General features: G+C 52.3%; 1 pseudogene; it reads left to right on the forward strand.

The window, feature by feature from the left end:
• Nucleotides 1-3,749: 3,749 nt before the first annotated feature.
• Nucleotides 3,750-22,422, forward strand: LOC144272410 (butyrophilin subfamily 1 member A1-like; annotated as a pseudogene).
• Nucleotides 22,423-22,625: the final 203 nt, after the last annotated feature.

Consider the following 22,625-nt stretch of genomic DNA (forward strand, 5'->3'; position numbering starts at 1 on the left):
GACCAGAGTCCAGTCCCCCTGCTCCAATTCAGCTTTAATTATTTATCCAGAGGGCAACAGCTTCAATAGGACAGACTGACGGGGCCTCGCAACACAGTATCCCATAGCTTAGTGCTCAGAGCACGCTCCTAAAAAGAGCGGATCCCTGTCCAAATCCCTTCTCACCCTCAGGCAGAGGGGGGCTGTCGCCTGGGTCGCTCACATCCCAGGTGAGCGCTCTAACCAGGGGGCTAAAAAGGTGCGAGGGAAGTGTCGCTCCCCCTGGCTTCTTGCAAAACCAGCAGAGGCGGGTATCTCCAAAGAGGGTTCCTGGCTGTGGCTGGCACCTCCCAGTGTCTAGCGTAGGCAGTTCCATGCGTAGTGTGCTGGCTTTTGTGAGTCACATTCCAGGGTTGTGTTTACGCTTCACTTTTATCAGTACAACTTCTGGGTCGGCCAAGAGTTTGAAAAAAACACACCCTGGGCCAACGAAAGTTTTACTGACGAAAAGCGCCTAAATCTTTCTGAATCTAGCCCTAAGTCTAGGAGCAAAGAGGACCAGGGAATTGTAGACTCACGTTTTAATGGTTTCTCTCACCAACTGAACGTCAGATTGTGATGGGGGGTGGGGGGCTATTTGTCAAAGGGGGCCACGCTCATAGATCCAGTGTGGAGGTCGTACACTTCCTCACACACAGGTAGTGGGGATCGAAGGCCGGGAAAGGCTGAGCCTCCCCAAACAGCCTTGCATGGCCCCACTGACGCGCCACCCCCAGGCCTCTTCCTGCTTCCTGGTGCTGTGCTGTGGGGGGCTCTTCCCCCCCATGGCCAGGGCCCCAGGCTGGGGCCAGTGGGGGCCGGCCTGTGCTCTGGTGCTGGTGGGGGGGCATGCTGCCTGCCCTCCCACCCGGCACTCCGAGGCTGAGGGGGTGCTCTGGGGCTAAGGGGAGGTGCCCACCTGGTGCTCCAGGGCTGGAGGAGGGGGACCATGTTGCCTGCCCAACTGCCCGTGCTCTGGGACTGGGGCAGGGGGGCCACGCCACCCACCCCAACTGCCTGGTGCTCCGGGGCTGCGGGAGCAGGGCTGCGCCACCCGCCTGGCACTCTGGGGCTGGGGGCACTCAGGCAGCCCGGGGGTGGGGGGAGGCGGTGGTGGCCGTGCAGGGTGGGGCTCTGGGCTCTGGTGGGAGGGGAAGAGCCTCAGGCAGAAGGGATGGGCCAGGCCAGGGGCTAGCTTCCCCAAGCCCAGGTTTCACCCGCCGCCCATGCCGTCACACACGTGTCTGGACTCCCTGTGGGATCAAATAATTGCAACAATGGGGTCTCAGGATCCCTGGCAGGGCTGAGCAAATATCAACCCACAGGCAGGGTAGAACAAGCAGTCTGTAGCCTCCGAGCCTCTTGCCTGTGGCTGACAGTAACAGTTCGGGTTCCTGACCTTCTGGGCCGGGCAGAACAAACAGTAGCCAAACCTAGCGGGAAGTGGGGGAGCGGCAGGGTCACCCGGGCCCATCCAGCTCCACCGGGTTCCGACCCAGGGCCCGATGAAGCCAGGGAATTCCACGTTAAGGGATGAACCATCAGCTCCTACTACGTTCCCTGGGTCACTTCCTACCCCAGGGCGCTTCTCATACACCTCCCAGCTCGCCGCAGCTCAGCATCCCTGTCAACCTCTGCGCTTGCCTGGCTGCTCACAGTGTAGTCCGGGTCTCAGGTTCCCACTGCTTGGGGAGCCTCCGGCCTCTCTGCAGGAGCTTGCAACACACGTCCTTCCTCCTCCTCAGCCGGCCCAGACTGGGCTGGGCCGCCTCCTTTTATCTGCCGCTTCCACTGGGAGCGGGTGCAGCAAGGCTGAGGGGACGTGGCCTTCTGAGGCCTGCAGCGACTGGTCTGTCCCTGGTGGCCTAACAAGGGGCCGGTACACCCCTTCACACAGATCCTGAAAAATACCAGGAACTAAAATCAAAACTTCTCCGTACGGAGGAAGCCATCCAAGAGGCGACTGACCTGGTCCCAAGTCTCCTTGGCCATGCATGCCAGCGCCGCAGCCTTCTCTCTCCAGAGGGTGAACGTAGGAAAAAGACTCCAAAAAGAGACCCACGAGCCCTCCAGTGAGCCCCCAGCCAGCCAGAGGTGATGCCCGGCGTATGCAGTCACTTGGGCACTCCTACGCCCGGTACCCGCAGATTGCAGACACACCTAGGAAGCCTAAGGACCCTACAGGCTATGTGTTCCCGGCTGTCAGAGACAGGACCACAGACCATACCGCCTCTGGGAATCTCACTTTAGAATTGTTTAAATGTTGCGGCACTGAGGGGCCACAGAGATGTGGTGACCTTGATCATAATTCAACCCTGACATTGCACCAACCCTGGAGATGTTGGGTGGGTCACTGACATGTAAAATCACTGGGGCCGGGGGCTGATTTGCTCTTAGGGAGCTCCTCAGAGAGCCCTCACCTATGGGCAGCACATGACCTGCCCGTTGCAGGACCCTAGCCCTGGGCCTCTCCCATTCTGCCCAAGTCCCCGCCCCCCTCCCTGCCGGTGCACCCCCACCATAGCCACTGGCCCCCCAGTCCCAGGCCACCCCAGCCACTCCCAGCCCCGGAGCACCACCCTGAGTCCTGGCCATAGGCCGGTGCTTGTACCGGCCCCAGCTGCCCCAAGTCCCAGCCACATGCTGGCTGCCCCTGCCCAAGTCCCAGCGGAAAAGAGGGAACTGGAAGCAGGCAGCTGGGGGCTGGGGGCAGAGCATGGGCTGGGCTGGGCAGGCTGGGCTGTTTGGGGAGGCTGAGCCTCCCTGGCCTGTGATACCTACTGCCCATGCCCTCACCCAAGACAGGTGTGGCTGGGAGATGGCGCTGCTTTCTCCTACAGCAATAAGGGGCCATTCCTACCATGCTCAGAGGCATTGCTTGCACTCACTTGCTCTCCTTAATACCTCCTTTCTTATTTATTTATTTATTTATATTACAGTAACACCTAAATGGCCCAACCAAGATGCGGGCCCCATTGTGCTGTGCCCTGGACACACCACTAGTGAGGAACCATCCTTGCCCTGGAGAGTTTACAGATTTAAAATTTTTATTAAGATGATGTTTTTTAAAAAAGTGAACGGTACAGAATTTAAGCACAGACGTTTCAGGTTATCAGGGAATAACGTACAGATTATCAAGGGGTCCGAAGTTCGGTTTAAGATCGGGTGGCTAAGGAATACATAATCTGCAATATCCCCGATTGGGGGTAAAAGGTTAACGGGTCAAAGGACAGACATTGAGGTATGAGGGTATGTTGTTCATATAATGGCTATGTTCAGGTGTGGAGTACAGTGAGTGAATGCGATGATGAGGATGGATTGACCCTCATTTGGTGAGATTTAACGTTCAGTGAGTTTATGGCTCCAGTTCATATGGTCCAACGGACAAAGTCTCTCGGTCCCTCTCTCATCGTTGATGCACCATGTCGCTCCAGCTCATGCCTCCTGGCACTGTCGGTGGCCGGTGATGTGTTCAGTGTAGATGTCCTATGGCAATCTAAATTACACCAGACATCTCCACAGGTGCAGCCATGGTGTGAGTGTGGTATGGACCGGCTGCTGGCCCAGTGACATCTGACCCTGCTCAGAGCCAGGCAGGCGAGACCTGTGGGGGAAATCCCTTCCCTTCTGGTGCTTGTTACCTCCTCCCCACTGCCCTGTGTCGCTGTCACCACGTCCCGCTCACTCACCATCTGGTTTGTTATTTCTCCTGTTCCCCAGACCCAGCTACGATGATGGGGAAGGTTCCCTTGTTCTCTCCCGGCTCCACAGTGAGCTCCGCTCTGCCCAGCTACATCGCTCTCTGCCTCGCTCTACAGGTTCACAGTCTGGTGTCAGGTAGGAGCTCTCGGCTCCTCGCTGGGTTTGCTGATGTTCTGTTGCTGGTCATCACCATCCACCTCGCTTCACTGCCTTGTCTCGTAAACCACGTCTGCTTTTTGCAGGGCCAGCCCTAGACCAAATGGTGCCCTCGGCGAGGAGCGTTTCTTTGGTGCCCCCCCCTTCCATTTGTTAAATTTTTGAATACTTTTCTTTTATTGTATTTGTAGCCCATTTCATGGCTTTGATGCACGATTTGCATGCATGATTTATCCCTGTCATATAAGACAATAAATGTGCATGCTAGGATCTGTACATCTGTATCTATTCATGCCTATATAAGCAAAAAAAAAAAAGTTTCCTCAAAGAAAATTTTTAATTGTAGGAATAACTGGAATGTACTAACATCTATACTTGAAACATTTCACTTCAAACATTCTGTTTTCCCTTTTGTCACTAACAGACACAGGACCCCAAGCCTGGCACCCCCCAAGCCTGGCGCCCACCAATCCTGGCACTCCAGGTGGTTGGCAGGGTCGCCTGCCCCTAAATCCAGCCCTGGTCTTTTGCTCTTTACACAACGACCATAAACCGCAGAGCACAGCTGGGTCCTAGTGATGGTGTTTATCTATACACACGCTGCTGCTCTGACTGGAGGCTTCTAAGACATAGAACATGGTGAGCGCCGTTATTGGGCTCACAAACTATTTAAAGGGACACTACACAATTCCGCTACACTACACCGCTGGACCATGTAAGTCACAGATCAGACTCTTCAGCCACAAACAAATCATGACTTCCCAACTCTCCAGTTATGAAATTAAAACCCACAAGTCATTCACACTGCACTAGGCACAGCCGTCTAGGGGTGAGAAGTGAGACCTTCTTCATTCTGTGCCCTCAGTGAAAGTCTTATCGTATCCCATGGCACCCCCGGGGTTGTCCCCACAGCTACACAGACATTTTGATTCCCTCCTGCTGTGATTTCCATTCTGCTAATTTAACCAGCTCTCTTTGTTGCTCTGGATGCTGAGTCTCTGCCCAGAGACCCCCCCTTTCTGTTCAGTTCCACAATGGCTGGTTCTCTGCCCCCTGCACTTTTCTATCTGCCTCCTTCTCCCTCTTCATTATCTGACTTCTGACTTTACCTGCACAGTGGCAATGATCTCTTTTCACATCCTGCTGGCCCTTACACCATCCTTACAGCAGTCAGGGAGGGCACTGCACTGGAGCAGCATGAAAAGTCCTTGGTGTGTCAGAGAACCAGCCCCCCCCCCCCATTACCCATTATACCCAAGGTGCTTGTGAGAAGTGTTCAGCCCTATTCAGCGATGATAGGGACAGTGTATAACATTCACCTGTGAACTCTGGGTGACAGATATGGCAACCACATGCCATATTTGGGGACTATCAAATTAACATCATGAATATTCTGTCTATTTTGCACCCTCTCCATAGATAGTATCTGTGATGGGTTCGGTCACAGAGACCCCCTTGAGACTGTCACTTGATGCTCTGGGGTACCACAGAGAACAACCCTCCTGCCAGAACGGGTGCCCCTCCACTCTTGTCTTGCTGAGCCAGACACTCCAATTCAGCTCCAGCCCAGACTCAGAGGTTGGGCCACGCCCCTCTGCAGTTCACAGAAACTGAGATTCACTCAGCCGTGGGGCTTTTCAGTGAACAGGGACTTTCCCAGCGCCCAGTGTTCAGCCTTTCTGGGAGCCTGAACCCCAAATAAATCCGTTTTACTCTGTATAAAGCTTATACAGGGTAAACTCATAAAATGTTCGCCCTCTATATCACTGAAAGAGAGACGTGCACAACTGTTTTTTCCCCAGGTAACAATTACTTGCACTGGGTTTATTAATAAACAAAAGCGATTTTATTAAGTATAAAAAGTAGGATTTAAGTGGTTTTAAGTAATAACAGACAGAACAAAGTAAATCATAAAGCAAGATAAACCAAAACACGCACGGCTCAGCTTAATACACTAAGAAATCAGTTACAGATGATAACTTCTCACCCTCGATGTTATTTCAAGTAAAATGCTTCCCAGGTCAGTTGCCTTTTCTGACCTGGGTCCAGCCTGTTCTCTCCCACCCCTGTAGTTACAGTTCTTTTGTTTCCAGATGCTTTCAGGTATCTCCTTGGGGTGGGGAGGCCATCTCTTAAGCCAGATGAAGACCCTCATTGTTTACTTCCCCCGCCTTATATAGAATTTCCCTAAGGCGGGGAAACCCTTGTTTGGAATCCCACCCCCACTCTGGAAAAGTACCTGCTTCAAGATGGATTTCAGTATCAGGTGACATGGTCACATGTCTGTGTAAGACCCCAGTCTCCATTCTTCCTAGGTTGCCTGACCCATACACAGGAAGGCTTTAAGGTAAACAAGGCCATTTACAGCCAATTGTCCTGTCAATGGGAGTCACCAAGTCCTGATGCCCCATTGACGGCCCTCAGCTGGTATGACTACACCAGCAATACAGGTTCATACCTCATATTTCTATGAGAACGATACATGCATACAAATAGGGAAATCAAATTCAGCACATTATAACTTTGTCAATGATGTGTTACAAGAGACCTTTTGCATAAAGCACATTCCAGCTATGTCATTTTCAGATTCATAAGCCTATTTTCATAAAGCATACGGAGTGGAACTTCACAGTATCGATCTGTTCTATATGTATCTTTGTGGGCTCCGGATTGTAATCTACTCCGTGGGGGAGGGTCACCCCATCTCCTGCAGGATATACAAATGATGGGGCGTAATTTCTTGTGGGACAGATAACAGCTCCAGAGAAGTACCACCCCAGGCAGTTAAACTAGTTCACAGCAGGTTCCAGAAACCAAAGAGAATGAAGATTTTTGGTATGAAAAGCTGATGTAAACTAACCAGAAGCCTGGGATCTTGGGCTACAAACTGAGAGAAACCCTCAGAGAAAGATTTGACAGAGAGTCTGTCCCCATGTGCCAGATGAGAATCCTTTGCGATAAGTGTAAGATGTTTGATTGGTTTGTGGTAACTTTTCTCTCTTGGGCTTTTGTCCATAAATGTTCCCTGCTTTGGAAAACCTGTTTGGTTACTGGTAACCTCTGGCACACACTGTTCAAAGCCCTGGGATGGAAAGCAAAGCACAGGTGCTGGACTTTGGTCAGACCTGGTGGGAAAACCACAGTGAATTGCAAGGAAGCTTTGAGCAGGGGGTTGGACTAGATGACCTCCTGAGGTCCCTTCCAATCCTGATATTCTATGATTCTATGATTCTATGAAGCTGCAAGCCTTAAACCCCAGTGGAGAGAGAGGGCCATGGGTCCCTGCCCAGAGAGAGGTGACAGCTGGAGGCCTGAGACCTAAGGGACAATCCTTAAGCAGACCCCAGAGGGAGTCAAAGATGCAGCTACCCCAAGCATGTGACTCTCTGCACTTATAGACATGCCTAGGGCACTGCATGGAGACGGGGTGTTCACTTCTAATGCAGGACGCTCTTTTATTTTGTCTTACTGCTGAATTAATGCCACCCTCAGCCCCCTGTCAATTTAATTTCTATTTTCATTGCATTTTTCTCAGCACAGTTCACAGTAACTGGACCTGCCCATCCAATCACCGCTTCCTTAGGTGGGGAGGCCTTCCTGCCCTGCCACCTTTCCCCCAGGATGGATGCTCAGAGCATGGAGGTGAGATGGTTCAGGTCCCAGTACTCTGCAGTTGTGCATCTGTACCATGATGGGCAGGATCAGTATGGTGAGCAGATGCCAGAATATCAAGGAAGGACTGAGCTCTTAAAAGACCACATCACCGATGGGAGTGTTTCCCTGAGAATACGCGATATCCAACCCTCCGACGATGGACAGTACAAGTGTTTTTTTCAGTCTAGAGTGGCTTATGAAGAAGCTTTGTTGGAACTACAGGTGGCAGGTCAGTAACTTGTTGTGATACTTGGATGTCTTCAGTAGGGTAATGAGTGGATCAAAGATTCATTGTGAGATGACACCTGATTGATCTCATTACAGTGGGGCAGCAGCTCTGCTCTGGTTAAGGTTTATTCTAGTTGACTGTTTTTTCTAAGGGCTCTGAAATCCACACAAGTACTCAGATTGTCTCGAAGAGTGTTGTGGCTCTTGGGAGTCTGGGGTAGCATTAATGGGTTACATTTACAGGGTTAATCAAATACACAAACACGCCTAAAAAGTTGGATGATATGAATATGTTGTGTTTATTACAACTCTCTTGTGCACCCCTGGGGCCAAACAATAGCTGATCCTCCTCACGCTAATGTCTGGCCTCCTGTCTGGCACCCACAGGGTAACCGTGGTTGATATTCAGGGTCCTGTAGCCCACCGCCTGCCACTGGGGCTTGGCTGCCCCTGGGTGCACCCACTAATTTTTCTCCAGGGGGGCTCCAGCCCCACAGCACCCACGGAGTCGGCGCCTCCACCCCTGTCCTCTCCCTCTCTCCACCCTGCTCCCTCTGGAACACCCAGCCCTTCCTCTGCCTGAGGCAGGTGTTAAAGGGGCTTCTCTAAGCCCAAGGGGATTACAAATATGTTTCTAAAATTACCTTTGCAAGTGAAAGTAGTGGAAGAGTTTAGCCTCCCTGCCCATCAGTTAAACTGTGCACAGCTGCTTCCAGTGGTTCTTATTCAACCCTTCACACCTGCCGCGAAGTGTCTGTGGCGAGAGGCACGGTCTGTGTTCATCAACGGGAAAGCCAGTCCCTTGCCCCTGCTCAGGAGCTGGCAGGATTATGGGGCCGCTCACCCAGCATCACTGGAGAATGTGAAGCAGGTGCACATATGCTAGAGGAGCAATAAGTGAGAGGCAGGGTTACCTGGTGGATAGAGCCGTCGACTGAGCATCAAGGGACAGGGTTCCAGTCTTGCCTTTGCTACTGAGCTGTGCAAGAATTTGGGCACGTCTCTGTGCCTCTGTTTCCTCGCTCGCCCTTTCTCCATCATGCCTGTTGAGACTGTAAACTCTTCAGCGCAGACTGTCTCCTACGATGTGTGCACCATGCCCAGCCCGCTGGGGACCCAGTCTCAGCTGGGACCTCTAATTGCTTCTGTAAGACAAACAAGACATGTGGGACCAGTGTGAATGGCACTGGAGGTGGCTCTTGTCAGCAGGGTTCGGTCACTGAGGCACTCCCCTGGGCAGTTGCCCGGCTCCCACCCGGCCAAGGCATGGGGAGGCTGGGACTTTGCAGCTGGCTGGTGAGTTCCTGACTCACCTTCCTCAGGGTGGGCTATTGCTTAAGGGCTGCAGGTCGGAGAGGGGTTTTTCGGAGTGGCCACCGGAGTGGCTGCACACACTTAGGCCACCAAAACCATTATTGTGAGAACCCCTGCTAGCCCGTGCTTTTCTGGTGAAGACTCCCGAGCGGAAATGGTACCAGACACCCATCCCTTCTTTGTCTCTCCTGGGCGGGTGTTTTCCCTCTCTAGGATGGTCTGTATGCAATTTCCAAGCAACCTAAGGGCCTCTCTGCCCACAGACTGACCCCGCAATCAAGAAATCCATTTGAATTCACAAGACACGTGCTTCAAATTAAGATCATTTTATTTCAGTTTAGCTCATCAGTAATAAAAAATCCCCAGTGTGACCTTATCTAGTGTTTGCGACAGCCCCCATCTCTCCCCCGACCCAGCCCTGCCCCTTCCACCCGAGGCCTCATCCCCTCAGTGTCCAATGGAGCCCAGCTCACATTGTGGGCATGGCCCCTGCCCTGTGCCCCCAGCCCCCTTCCATTGTAGCCACTGGTCCCTGCCCCAGGTTTGCGCCCGTCCTCCCCCCCGGCCCCGAGAACCAGGAGGCCAGGCAGTGCAGCTCCAGCCTTTCCAAGCTGGAGTGCCAATGTAATGGCAAAAACAGCAGCCAGCAAATTTTCCTACCCCTGGTGCTCCGGGGCTGGGAGGGCTGGAGTAGGAAAATTTTCTGGCTGTTGTTTTTGCCATTACACTGGGCAGTGTGGCCACAGCCCTCCTGGCCCCAAAGCACCAGGCTGTCGACCAGTACATTGGGAGGGACGAAGGGACCAGCCCTCCCGGCCACGGAGCACCACGCGGCCCTGGAGTGTGGGGAGGCCAGACAGCGTGGCCGCAGCCCTCCTGGCCCCAAAGCACTGGGCTGTTGGGCAGCAAGGCCCCTGCCTTCCCGGCCCCGGTGTGCCAGGACTCCGAAGCCGGGCAGAGCAGCCCCAGCCCCCCTGGCCCCAGAGCATCAGGAGGCTGGCAGCCCCGGAAGAGCCGGACACCTGCAGAGTGAGAAGCAGGACGGAGAGAAGGGGCGGAGTGTGGATGGGCCACATCCTGGCTGTTTGGGAAGGCTCAGCTTTCCCTGCCGCCCATGGTTTGTGTTTCTGTTTTGGTGAGTGTATTTCCTGGCTCTGAGAGGTATCAGTTTTCTGCTACCCATTTCAGCATTCTGGAAGGATACAAGGCCCTGCCAAGGCAACCTGAATTCCCCTATAATAAAGTTTTTTATTAGTGAATTATTTAAGGCTTGTTTACACATACACATACACTGGTTTCAATGAACTAGTGAAGAGTTTTTCAAACGGGGTCCGTGGACCCCCAGGTACTCCAGGGAGTGCACTGACCCCGCTGATCAACTCCTTCCCCTTCCTCCCTCAACACCGCCTCCTCCCTCCCAGTGCTTCCTGTGTGCTGGGGAACAGCTGTTCAGCGGTGTGCAGCAGGGGCTGGGAGGGAGGGGAAGGAGCAGAGATGGGGTGTGCTCAGGGGAGGGGATAGAAAGAGGTGGGGAAGAGGAGGGGCAGGGGTGGAGCAGGGGCAGGAAGAGGTGGGGCGAGGATGGGGTCTTGGGGGAAGGGGTGGAGTGAGAGCAGGGCCTGGTGCTGAGTGGGTTGGGCGAGGGGGTTTGCTGAAAATTTGAAATCAAAATGGGGGTCCTTAGGTTGCTAAAATTTGAGAACTGCTGAACTAGTGGAAACATCCAGGTGGAACCTCTGAAACGAGTTTGGAAATGGCTTATATTGATTTCGTTTTAGTCTTGATTTAAGGGATTTGCACTTGATTAACTAAACCAGGTTAACTAAACTGGAGAAAGTTTGTGCATAGAACAGCACTGACATTAACATTAATTCTACTCTATATCAAATAGGAATCTGGCCAAATTAGGTGACCAGCTGCACTCGTGGACTCACATTCAATTATTAGTTTGATAGGAAATGGCTTTTGATAACAGTGTAATAAAGCTTTTGGCTCATTACTGGGTTATCACAAATTTATTTATTTCTTCTGTAGGTTTGGGCTCCGATCCTGACATCTCTGTAGAGGGACATCAGGATGGAGGGATCCAGGTGGTGTGTCGATCATCTGGATGGTACCCAGAGCCTGAGGCTCAGTGGAGAGATCTCCAGGGGAAGCTCTTTCCATCAGCCTCTGAAAAAATATCCCAAGAGGCCGGTGGCCTGTTTCAGACAGAGATTGCCATTGTTCTAACAGAAGAGTCCAACCATAAAGTGTCCTGCTGTGTCAGGAACCCCCGACTCGACCAGGAGAGAGAGTCAGCGATTTCCATAGCAGGTCAGTGCCCGTCCGTGCCGCACATGGATGGACTGAGATGCCACAGACATGGGCAGAAAGTATTTATCATTGTGTCTCCTATTTATTGGCCTGGATCTTCAACATGTTGAGCACTTCTTGGAAACTTTTGAATAAGCTTAGTTCTCTTTGGATATGTCTACACGGCAATTCAAAACCCATGGCTGGCCCATGCCAGCTGACTCAGGCTTGTGGAGCTTGGGCTAAGGGGCTGTTAAATTGCAGTGTAGACATTTGGGCTTGGGCTAGAGACTGAGCTCTAGGGCCCTGCAAGGTGGAAGTGGTGCCTGCTGCCTTAGGGAGCAGCCCCTCTCTGTTTTGCGTTCTTGGGTGTTAAGATTCTGGATTCTAAAAACCAAAACATTGTGTTACGCTGCAAGCTTCAAGCAAGAGTATTTAGGTTTGTATGTGACTTCTCTCTCTGTGCTGGAACATCACAGTTCTCAAGGGGGTGATGAAGAGAATTCTTATTTAAAAACAAAAAGTCTCCAGAACCGAGCTTGGCAGTTACAGCCTAACTTCAGTACCAGACAAATTGGTTGATACTATAGTAAAGAACAGAATTACCAGACACATAGGTGAACATGATTTGTCGGGGGAAAAGTCAACGTGGCATTTGTAGAAGGAAATCATGCTTCATTAGTCTATTAGAATTTTTTGAAGGGGGTCAACAAACATGTGGAGAAGGGTGATCCAGTACATGCAGGGTACCTTGACTTTCAGAAAGCCTTTGGCAAGGCCCCTCACCAAAGGCTCTTAAGCAGAGTAAGCTGTTATGGAATAAGAGGGAAGGTGCTTTCATGGATCAGTACCTGCTTAAAAGACAGGACACAAAGTGTAGGAATAGATGGTCAGTTTTCAGAAAGAAGAGAGGTAAATCGTGATGTCCTTCAGGAATCTGTACTGGGACCAGTGTTGTTCAACATACTTATAAAAGGTCTGAAAAAGAGGTAAACAATGAGATGGTAAAACTTGCAGATGATACAAAATTACTCAAGATAGTTAAGTCCAAAACAGACTATGAAGAATTATGAAGGGATCTCAAAAAACTGGGGAACAAAGTGGCAGATGAAATTCAATGTGGATAAATGCAAAGTGATGCACATTGATAAACATAATCCCAACTAGACATATACAATGATCAGGTCTTACTTACCTGTTTCTACTCAAGAAAGAGATCTTGGAGTCATTGCGGATAGTTCTCTGAAAACATCCACTCAATGTGCAGTGGTATTAACAAAAGCTAACAGAATGTTAGGAACTATTAGAAAGGGGGTAGATCATAAAACAGTAAATATCATAATAAATATATATAAACCCATGGTACGCCCACATCTTGAATACTGTAGGCAGTTCTGGTTGCCCCATCTCAAAAAAGCTATATTAGAAATGGAAAGGTGCAGAGAATGGCAACAAAAATGTTTAAGGGCCTGGAACAGCTTCACTCTGAGGAGAAATTAAAATGACTGGGACTTTTCAGCTTGGGAAAGAGACAGCTAAGGGAGGATAGGGCAGAGGTCTATAAAATTGTGACGGGTGTGGAGAAAGTGAACAAGGAAGTGTTACTTACCCCTTCACATAATACAAGAACCAAGGAATGAAACAAATAGGCAGCAGGTTTAAAGCAAACAAAAAGAAATATTTCTTCACACAACGCACAGTCAACCTGTGGAGCTCATTGCCATCTAGTGAAGGCCAAAAGTATAACTGGGTTCAGAAAAGAAGCAGGTGTGTTCATGGAGGACGGGTCCACCAATGGCTATTAGCCAAGATGGGCAGGGATGTGGCCCCATGCTCTGGGTGTCCTTAAACCTCTGACTGCCAGAAGCTGGGTGTGGGTGACAGGGGATGGATCACGTGATTATTGCCCTGTTCTGTTCATACCCTCTGCAGCATCTGGCTTTGGCCACTGTCAGAAGACAGGATACTGGGCTACATGGAACATTTGTTTGACCCAGTCTGGCTGTTCTAATATTCTTGTGTACATATTTGTTCCCAAGTCAATAACACTTTCTCTTGCAGAGCTGTTTTTCCCAAGAGTCGATGCCTGGACTGTGGTTCTGGGGGTGATCCTGGCTCTCCTGGTGGTTCTCATTGCCCTGGCCGGGTACTGCTTTGTGAAGGCAACACAGAGAGAAAGGTAAAGTGACAAGAGGGGAGAAAATAAATAAATGAATTTATTTATAGTATATCAGAACCCCGCAGAAGGGGAAATTGATTTTATGTGCTTTGGCCTGTGAAAAACCATAGGGAGCCCCAGGATAGAAATGAGGGTGTTGTGCATGCAAGTCACCGTATGCTAGAAGACGGTGCTCTGGAGATGACATCACTGCAACACCCCTGTGGACTAGCCCTGACTTACCTCAGGGGCTGCTTTGGCACCAGAGCAGCCCAGGATCCGGCGGATGCCAGGAATGTTAAAAGTCACAGTGACGTTGCAGGCTGTATGATTTTATGAAAATATGCTAATGAGTATGAATATAACGTAACTGAAATATGCCTCATGCAAAAGGTCTCTTGTAAGGTATCATTCCAAAGCTTATAATCTACTGAGTGTGGTCATCCTATTTGTATAAATGTATCACTCTTGTATCTGAAACTAGAAATATGAAATATAACTCTGAGGGCCGATTGTAATTATGCGAAGTGTGGGCCATTAATGATGGTTTGGAATCTTGATGGCTCCCATCAACCAGGACAATTGACGGTGGATGGCTGTTTGCAGGCAGGCCTTCCTGTGAGCCAGGCTGGGAGCAATGAAGGCTTGGGGGGGTCTCACAGTGACATGTGACCATGTCACCTGGTACTGGACTCCATCTTAAACTTGGTGCTTTTCCATTTAGAAGTGGGGGTGGGGACCCAGAGAGACAAAAGATTCCCACCTTATGCCAACGCCATATAAGGGGGTAGAACAGAACACAGGGGGCGGCCATCATGAGAAATCCCCTCACTACCACCTGAGCTGGAACAAGGGCTGAACCAGGGGAAAGGATTGTGCCCAGACTGGGAAGGCGGCCAGTCTGTGAAATAAACTTATTGAAACATCTCGGAGGGTGAGATTTTATCTGTATTCAGTTTTATTACTGTACTAGGCTTAGATTTGCATGTTTTATTTTATTTTGCTTGGTAATTCACTTTTTTCTGTCTGTTATTACTTGGAACCACTTAAATCCTACTTTCTATATTTAATAAAATCACATTTTACTTATTAATTAACCCAGAGTATTTATTAATACCTGGGGGGGGGGCAAACAGCTGTGCATATCTCTCTATCCGTGCTATAGAGGGCGAACAATTTATGAGTTTACCCTGTGTAAGCTTTATACAGGGTAAACCGGATTTATTTGGGGTTTGGACCCCATTGGGAGTTGGGCATCTGAGTGTTAAAGACAGGAACACTTCCTAAGTTGCTTTCAGATAAGCCTGCAGCTTTGGGGCATGTGGCTCAGACCCTGGGTCTGTGTTGGAGCAGACTGGCGTGTCTGGCTCCACAGGACAGGGTGCTGGAGTCCCAAGCTGGCAGGGTAAGCAGGGGCAGACATATTCTTGGCACATCAGTTGGCAGCCCCAGGGGGTTTCTGTGATACAACCCGTCACGGTCACCTTAGCTCTTCCGCGCACCGATGCTGCAGGTTCTGAGCACAGAATCTCACGGTGAAAATTTAGATCATGGAGCAAAATTATGTGGCTTTTTTTCAACTAGAAGGTTGCATACTTCATTGCTTACGTAGGCTGAGCCCCTCACTCCGCACTCTGGTCAGAACCCTGTAGATTTTGCCGAAAATCAGATTCCTGAAATTCCTCTCTAGTGGCTACTTGCAGCTGGTTTGCAAACTTAGGCATCACTGTCCAATTTATGAAGTCATAACTGGACAGCAATGCCTGCTGGCATACAATTCCCATGTGCAGGGAGGAGCAAGTGTCAATCTTCCTGCCCATTTAATCCATCCTTTTGGAGAATTTGTCCTTCAGAATGGACCTAAACCTGCCCTGCTGGGCTCTATCATTCACAGCAGTCATGACGAGGGAGTTTATGCCAAGTGAGAGAAGAAGCCCTTTCTGTGCACTTTCATAGAATCATAGAACTGGAGGGGACCTCGAGAGGTCATCAAGTCCAGTCCCTGCACTCATGGCAGGACCAGCACCATCTAGAACATCCCTGACAGGTGTTTGTCTAACCTGCTCTTAAAAATCTCCAGTGATGGAGACTCCACAACCTCCCGAGGCAATTTATTCCCGTGCTCAACCACCCTGGCAGGTAGGAAGTTCTTCCTAATGTCCAACCTAGACCTCCCTGGCTGCTATTTAAGTCCATTGATTCTTGTCCTATCATCAGAGGTTAAGGAGACCAATTTTTCTCTCTCCTGCTTGTAACAACCTTTTAGGCATTTGAAAACTGTTATCATGTCCCCTCTCAGTCTTCTCTTTTCCAGACTAAACAAACTCAGTTCTTTCAATCTTCCCTCATAGGTCATGTTTTCCAGACCCCTAATCATCCTTGTTGCTCTTCTCTGAACTCTCTCCAATTTGTTCACATCTTTCCTGAAATGTGGCGCCCAGAGCTGGGCACAATACTCCAGTTAAGGCCGAATCAATGCAGTGTGGTGGGCAGCATGGAAGTCAGCAGGCTCCAGAAACCTTTGCAGACTACAGTAGTGCATCATTGATCGGGAGGGCTACGCTACCAGGAGCAGATGGCTGCAGGGCATCCGCTAACTGATGAACATTCATCGAAGGAACTCTGCCTGAATCCCTGGTGAAGCAGGGGACAAGAGGTCCTGATAGGCCTCGAAATACTCCATGGGTAAAGCTCACCAGTGCTGGAACCTGTGGTGGGCCTATATTTCCTACTGCTGATCTGACCAGCAATGTCACCTTTGCTTGAGCTAAGCAGTATGGCCTCCATCACCCAGGAAGGTCCCACAGATTCCGTGGAGGCCTCTGGTAAGGATAAGGCATTGTGGCCAGAGACCCCCATCTCGACCATGAGAGAAGCACCAGCCCTGATGCCTATAATGCTCCGTAAACAGTCCCCAATGCTGGTTTGGCGGTGGAGACCAGGAGAAGGAAGATCCCAACCTTGAAACTGAGAAGCCTTGGGATTCCAGGAATAAAGTCAGAGCCAGACCAGAGGGCGCAAGTAACTGGCCTGACTCATCTGTTACCCATAAAAGGCAGGGACCAGTGCTGATAGTGGAAGCAGCTCCGCCTGCACTGCGTATGCCAAGGCTGGAGGCAGTATCAGTCCCAAAGTCATCAGTTGTACTGGACTGGTTGACAGTGCCGAAGTCAAGGACGGTGAACGCTGTTGAGATCTCCCACACCAACCTCGATACTGTCCCTGATTCAACAGCCTGTTCAGCCAATGGGGCTATAGATGGCATAGCCCTGGACCAAAGGAGAGGTTGGGGTGAAAGGCAAAGGAGGTCGGTAGCTGCCTGGAATGCCACGGACATGGAGACAGTCAGTGCCACCGTCATCCTCTTTGGTACCAGACTCCACAGATGCCCTGGGGCCGGAACCAGAGCCCATAATACCAGGTCTCTCATCTCTCCGCATGGTACCAGGGAAAGGTTAGAGGCACCCATGCCATATCGCACACGAGCACCAGCCCTGAGCAAAGTGAAAGAGTCTCCTGGAGTCTCAGTTGGTCTTATGAGATCCTTTCCTTGGTGCATGCAATGGGGAACAGCTCCCCCGTTTCGTGAGAGAGGCACCTGCTCTGGACTGCGAAGCAACAGTGCTCTCAGAGCCCGAGGGCCACTTCCAATCAGACAAGGACCTCAAAACGAAAGCAGGTCACATAGCCTGTTCAAGCAGGTGCTGCTTTAGGCAAAGGTCTCGAGCCACTTGAGTCCATTTCATGACTGAGCAACGCTTCTTTAACGTGGGCCTCACACAGGCACGGCAAGCACCATGTGTGAGGATCACTGCTGGGAACAAGAACGACAATGTTTGTCCCTGATGAGGGCATCACCGAGGAAAAACTTAACTAATACCACCATAGGCGCTGACTTCCCCGTTTCCCCTGTGTGCTCGAGCCCCCTCTACTCCCGGCCCTGACTCCACTCCACCCCTTCCATATGACCCTGCCCCACCCCATCTCTTCCCACCCTAGCCCCACCCCCCATTCCAACCCCTTACCCCAAGGCCCCACCCCAACTCTGCCTCCTCCCTCCCCTATTCCAACCGCTTCCCCAAGGCTCACTGAGCTGTCATTCTCAGGACAAGTCCTACCAAAATTTGAAAAGCTGGTTACAACATTCCGATTCTCCAGAAGAGTAGCTGATTTTAATGAGATGCATATTATTGTTAACAGCTCAGCCATATCGTTCTTAGGTCATTTCACAACTCTTGGGCATTTGCAACCTGGCAAGGATCTCCTCTGGTCTTGGTGACGTCAAGCTCTTTCATAATCAGTCTGTTCTATTATCTCTGCTTCACACCTCAATCCCTGATGTTTATTTCTTGAACAGAGCAGCTCCAGGGCTGGTCTCTTCCCACCACACTCAGTATGGTAAAAACTGTTGCAAAGAAATCAGTCTCTCGGCATTGTCATTACCCTCCTCAATTGTTCCCTTTATTTGTTTTATATTTTTTGCTATTCCCTCTTCTAATTCCATTTTAAACCCCTAATTCCTATCATTCGCTTCACCCAATGTACTTAATGTGGCTTTCTACTGGCTTCACAGGGTTAATACTTTTCATTTGCTGAAGGATCCCTCTTTAGCTCTAACAACCTCTTGCTCCTGACCAGGTGGCCAGATGAGGTTACTGTACTGTATTTCTTCCTTTCCTTTTCCTTTGCTGCCCGGGAGGCTTCCTTGCTTTAAGGTCTTTTTCACTCACTTCCCTTCTGCAAGGTAATGTGACACTGACTCATTTCTCTCTGTTTTATTTTCAGACAAACTCCAGGCTGAGCTCAGTAAGTTCCATTCCCCCCAGTACGACCCTTGTGTGACATTGTCTCCTGCTCAGTGTGTCTGTGTCCAGGGGCGTTCTTACCCCTCTGTCTGTGTTTGGTTGCAGAGTGGAGAAGCGCCCGGCTCTACACAGGTACTGTACATACCGCTGGCATTGTATCCATGGTGAGACCCACCTTCCCCTGGGAGCTCTCTGCTCCTTTCCCTGCACAGAGCATTTCCCTGTGACATTCAGTCGGCTGGAAATAGCAATGTCACTGGGGGCAGACGAAACGCAGATTTATTGCTGAGCACAGGGACACACTCCCTTTGGGAAAGGGCTGATTAGTGATGAAATATGTCCCTTAGTGTCCCCTTCCCAGGGCCGTACCTGGGTTCTGCAGGATGGGCATTCTTATCTGCCCATCACTGGCACTGAACGGCTCAGCTCTCTTCCCAACGGCAGGATTTCCATGCTCAGACCCAGCTCTACCCACAGTGTTCTTCTCATGTAACAGGAGCAGACAAGAGCTGTTCAGTGTCCCCCTGGCTCTGGGGTGAGGCAGGCCCTGTCCCCACTGCAAGGTCAGACAGGTTTTTACAACCAGCTTGTGACACTCCCCGACCCAGTTGCCACAAATTGTGCCCATACGGCAGCTTTTCTGCCTCACACCTGTGGCTGTGTGTGCGTGTTTTCAGCTGGCTCGCAGCCTGACCGTGTGTGTACTCGAGCAGTCTGGCAGCTCCAGCAGGGATGAGAGTCCAGGGGATGTGCACGCACGTTGTAGCCCCGGGAGCCCCGGGCTCCTCGCACGCCAGGGTATCCTAATGCACTGAGCCGGGGGCGGGGCAGGGCTGGATGAACTAAACTGATGGGAAAAGCTCCTTCCTCTCAGTTTCGAGCATCTTCGTGAAAGCGCTACGGCGGCGCAGCTGCATCGGTGCAGGACCTGCCCTTAGACTGTGAGTCACAAAAGCCAAGACATGAGGTGAGGAGATGCCTACGCTAGACAATAGGAGATGCGGATGAAAGTGGTATGTGCTAAGCCCTGCCTCTCTCGTGGAGACGGGCACCTATCTCTGCTCAGTGGTCCACAAAGGGATCCCCTTTCTTGGAGTCAGGCTGCTTAGCACGTACGGCAGATCTTGTGGGAATGAATTGGACGCCTTCCTCATGCCACACAAACCGGCCAGGGGTGGAGGAGCTGGCAATGACTTGTAGCCCCGTGGTTAAAGCCATCACCTGGGAGACCCTGCTTCAATTCCCCCTTCTGCCCAAGGCAGGGAAGGATTTGAACAGGGGCCTTCTAGCTCTCCGGGGAGGGCCCTAACTCCTGGGGTATAAGTTAGTCTGTTCTGAGACCTCCTCTCTCTGGAAGCTGTTCCACAACGGACTGAATAATTAAAGATCATTGGGCACAGGTGCCGACTTTCTTCTTTCTGGGTGGGTGCTCCACCCCCACCCCAAGGCCCTGCCCACACTCTGCCCCTTCCCCCAAGGCCCTGCCCTTGCTCCATCTCTTCCTGCCCCCGCTCTGCCCCACACCAGCACCTCCCGCCCACTGCCAAACAGCTGGGCCCACCAAACAGCTGATTGGAGGGTGGCTGATGGGCACCCACTGTTTTGTTTCTGAGGGTGCTCTAGCCCCGGAGCACCCACGGAGTCGGCACCTGTGATTGGGTCAGAGAGAGTAAGTATGCGGCTGACTCTACAGCTGGGGGGTTAGAGCACCCCCCCGGCGAGGGGGGAAGCCAGGGTCCCATCCCTGCACCAATGGACCTTTATTTATCCACCATGGAAAATCCTCAGCAGGGGAGAGTGCGGGAGCCCCCCACCTCAGCCTTGCCTAGTGGTCAAAGCGCTCTCCTGAGACTGGCAGAGCCCTGTTTCAGTTTAAGCTCCCCCTCTGCCCGAGGGGAGCAGGGACTGGGAGTCCCCCCCATCCTAGGGGAATGCTCTAGCCACTGGGTTAAAATGTATGAGGGAAGCCCTCCCCAACCAGCTGCTGCTTGGCCTCGCCTGAGGGACCCGGTCTGAGAGAGTGCCCCTGAGCTCGCCTACCAAACTAGGCTGGGATGGCTGGACCCCGATCTTCCCCCAGTCTGTGGATCACGCTGGGGCTCAGGCAGGGGAATAGGCGTCCACGCGCCTGGAGGGAGGCAGCCATGGTCATGGCTGGAGGGAGAAACACGGGCACCGAGGGAACTTTTACTGCACAAACTTCGACTGTGAGTGAGTTTTGGCAGCTACGGGGTCAGCAGGAGGTTTGTGCCTCACCGTGGAGCTGAAACCAGGGACTTAGGCCCCGAGCTCCTTTTGTGCCGCCCTAGGTGACTCCGGATCCCGTGGACTGTCCTGTTGACAGTCCCTGGGATCTGTGCCCTCAGTCATTCAGATCCAGGTGAAGATCCCCCTCTGCCCGTGTAGCAACCAGCACATCGGGGAACCGGCTTGAGTGGCCTCAGAGCCCCACAGCAGCTCCCACAGTACCTGCCCCTCCCGTTCCTTTGCTGCCCCCCAATGTCTGCCTCCTGCCCCAGCCCTGAGCACCTTCCTCTGCCCCCTGGCGCCTGCCGTCATGAGCAGTGGGCGAAGCTTCCCTTGGGGGAGGCTAGCCCCCCGTCTCACCTCTTCCACCCGCTGCCCTGCCCACACTCCACCCCCACTGGGCCCCAGGCCTCTCCCCCCACCTCCCTCCCCCACTTGGCCGTCACTCGATGCATCCCACCTCACCCCCTGCCCCCGTGAGACCCCCGCCCACCGCTCACCGCACCTCGTCCTCGGGATGGCGAGCGGTGGGCTGGGGGGTGAGGAGGGACGCAGTGAGGGGCAGGCGGGGGGGCTCATGGGGGGGGAGAGGAGGGAGGTGGTGGGCGGCAGGGACCTCGGGAGCGGAAAGGAGGGGAAGGGGGGGGGCTCCCTCACCTGGTGGCAACGGCTGTGCCAGGGGTGTTCTCCACCGCCCAGCCTGCCCTTCCCCCTCCCCTCACCCTTCCCCCTCCGCCCCCCGCCACTCCTCTGCCCCCATTACTTCCCTCCTCCCAGCCCCATGGCACCTGCCCCTCCTCTCTGCTCCCCTCGTGCAACCCACCCTCAGCCCCCTCAACACACCCTCCCCCCGTCTCCCCTCCGTTCCTGTCTCCCCTCCCCCCATGTCCTTCCCCTCTACCCGACCCCCTGGTACCTGCCCCTCCCCTCCCCCTTTGGTGCCCAGCCCTCCCCTTCCCCATCACCCTGGCGCCCACTCCTCCCTTCACCCTCTGCACCCTGGTACGTGCCCTCCCTGGTGCCTGCTCCATCCCTGGCCCCCACCCTTTCGTCCCCCTCTGATTCCCTGGTGTCTGCCTAGAGATCTCCCCCTTCCTTCCCTTCCACTCCTGCTCCCCACCCCCCTCCCCCTGCCCTGTCCCCCCAGCATTAGCTGAGCTCCTGACTCCCCTTAAGGGTGAGGAACCCCATATCACAGTGATTAATGGGCATGTGGGTGAATTGCCCTTTGATCCCAGTGACCAGCCCCTGCCCCCAGCACTGACTCTGATTCTCTCCCCAGTGGACGTGACTCTGGATCCAAACACGGCTCATCCCAACCTCATCCTGTCTGAGGATCAGAAAACTGTGACATACGATGATAGACGACAGGATCGACCTGACAATCCTGAGAGATTCAATACTTATCCGATTGTCCTGGGCACAAATGGATTCACAGGCGGGAGGTTTTACTGGGAGGTGGAGGTGGGAGACAAAATAAATTGGACTGTGGGGGTTTGTAGGGAATCTGTGATCAGGACAGGGAAGGTCAGACTCACTCCTGGGAATGGATACTGGGCTGTGTGGCTGAGGGATGGGAAATACGAGGCCTGCACCTCCCCCCCCAAGATCCCCCTCCCCACAGGCATCAGGCCCAGCCAGGTGGGGGTTTTCCTGGACTATGAAGCAGGCGAGGTCTCATTTTACAGTGTGACTGACAGGTCCCATCTCTTCACTTTCACTGACACCTTCTCCGGGACGCTCCGTCCTTATTTTTATGTTGGTTACAAAGAGGAGGGTAAAAACACGGCTCCCCTAATAATCTGTCCTGTCCCAGCTCAGGCCAAAGGGAATCTTTGTCCCTGAGAGTGACACCCGTGGCAGAGACTATCCCCTCCCAGCGCTGACCAGCCCCCAGCCCTGTTCCCATGGGGATGGTACAAAGGGTATCACCTGCCTGCCCCCTCCCTCAGTTCCCAGTCCCAGGCCTGTGAGCTGGGGGAGAGGAGGGGGCAGAGAAGGGGGTGCGGGGAGCAGGCTGCTGGGCTGTGGGGGTGCAGGGACAGATG

This window comes from Eretmochelys imbricata, chromosome 11 (assembly GCF_965152235.1).
Source record: "Eretmochelys imbricata isolate rEreImb1 chromosome 11, rEreImb1.hap1, whole genome shotgun sequence".
Lineage (NCBI taxonomy): Eukaryota > Metazoa > Chordata > Testudines > Cheloniidae > Eretmochelys > Eretmochelys imbricata.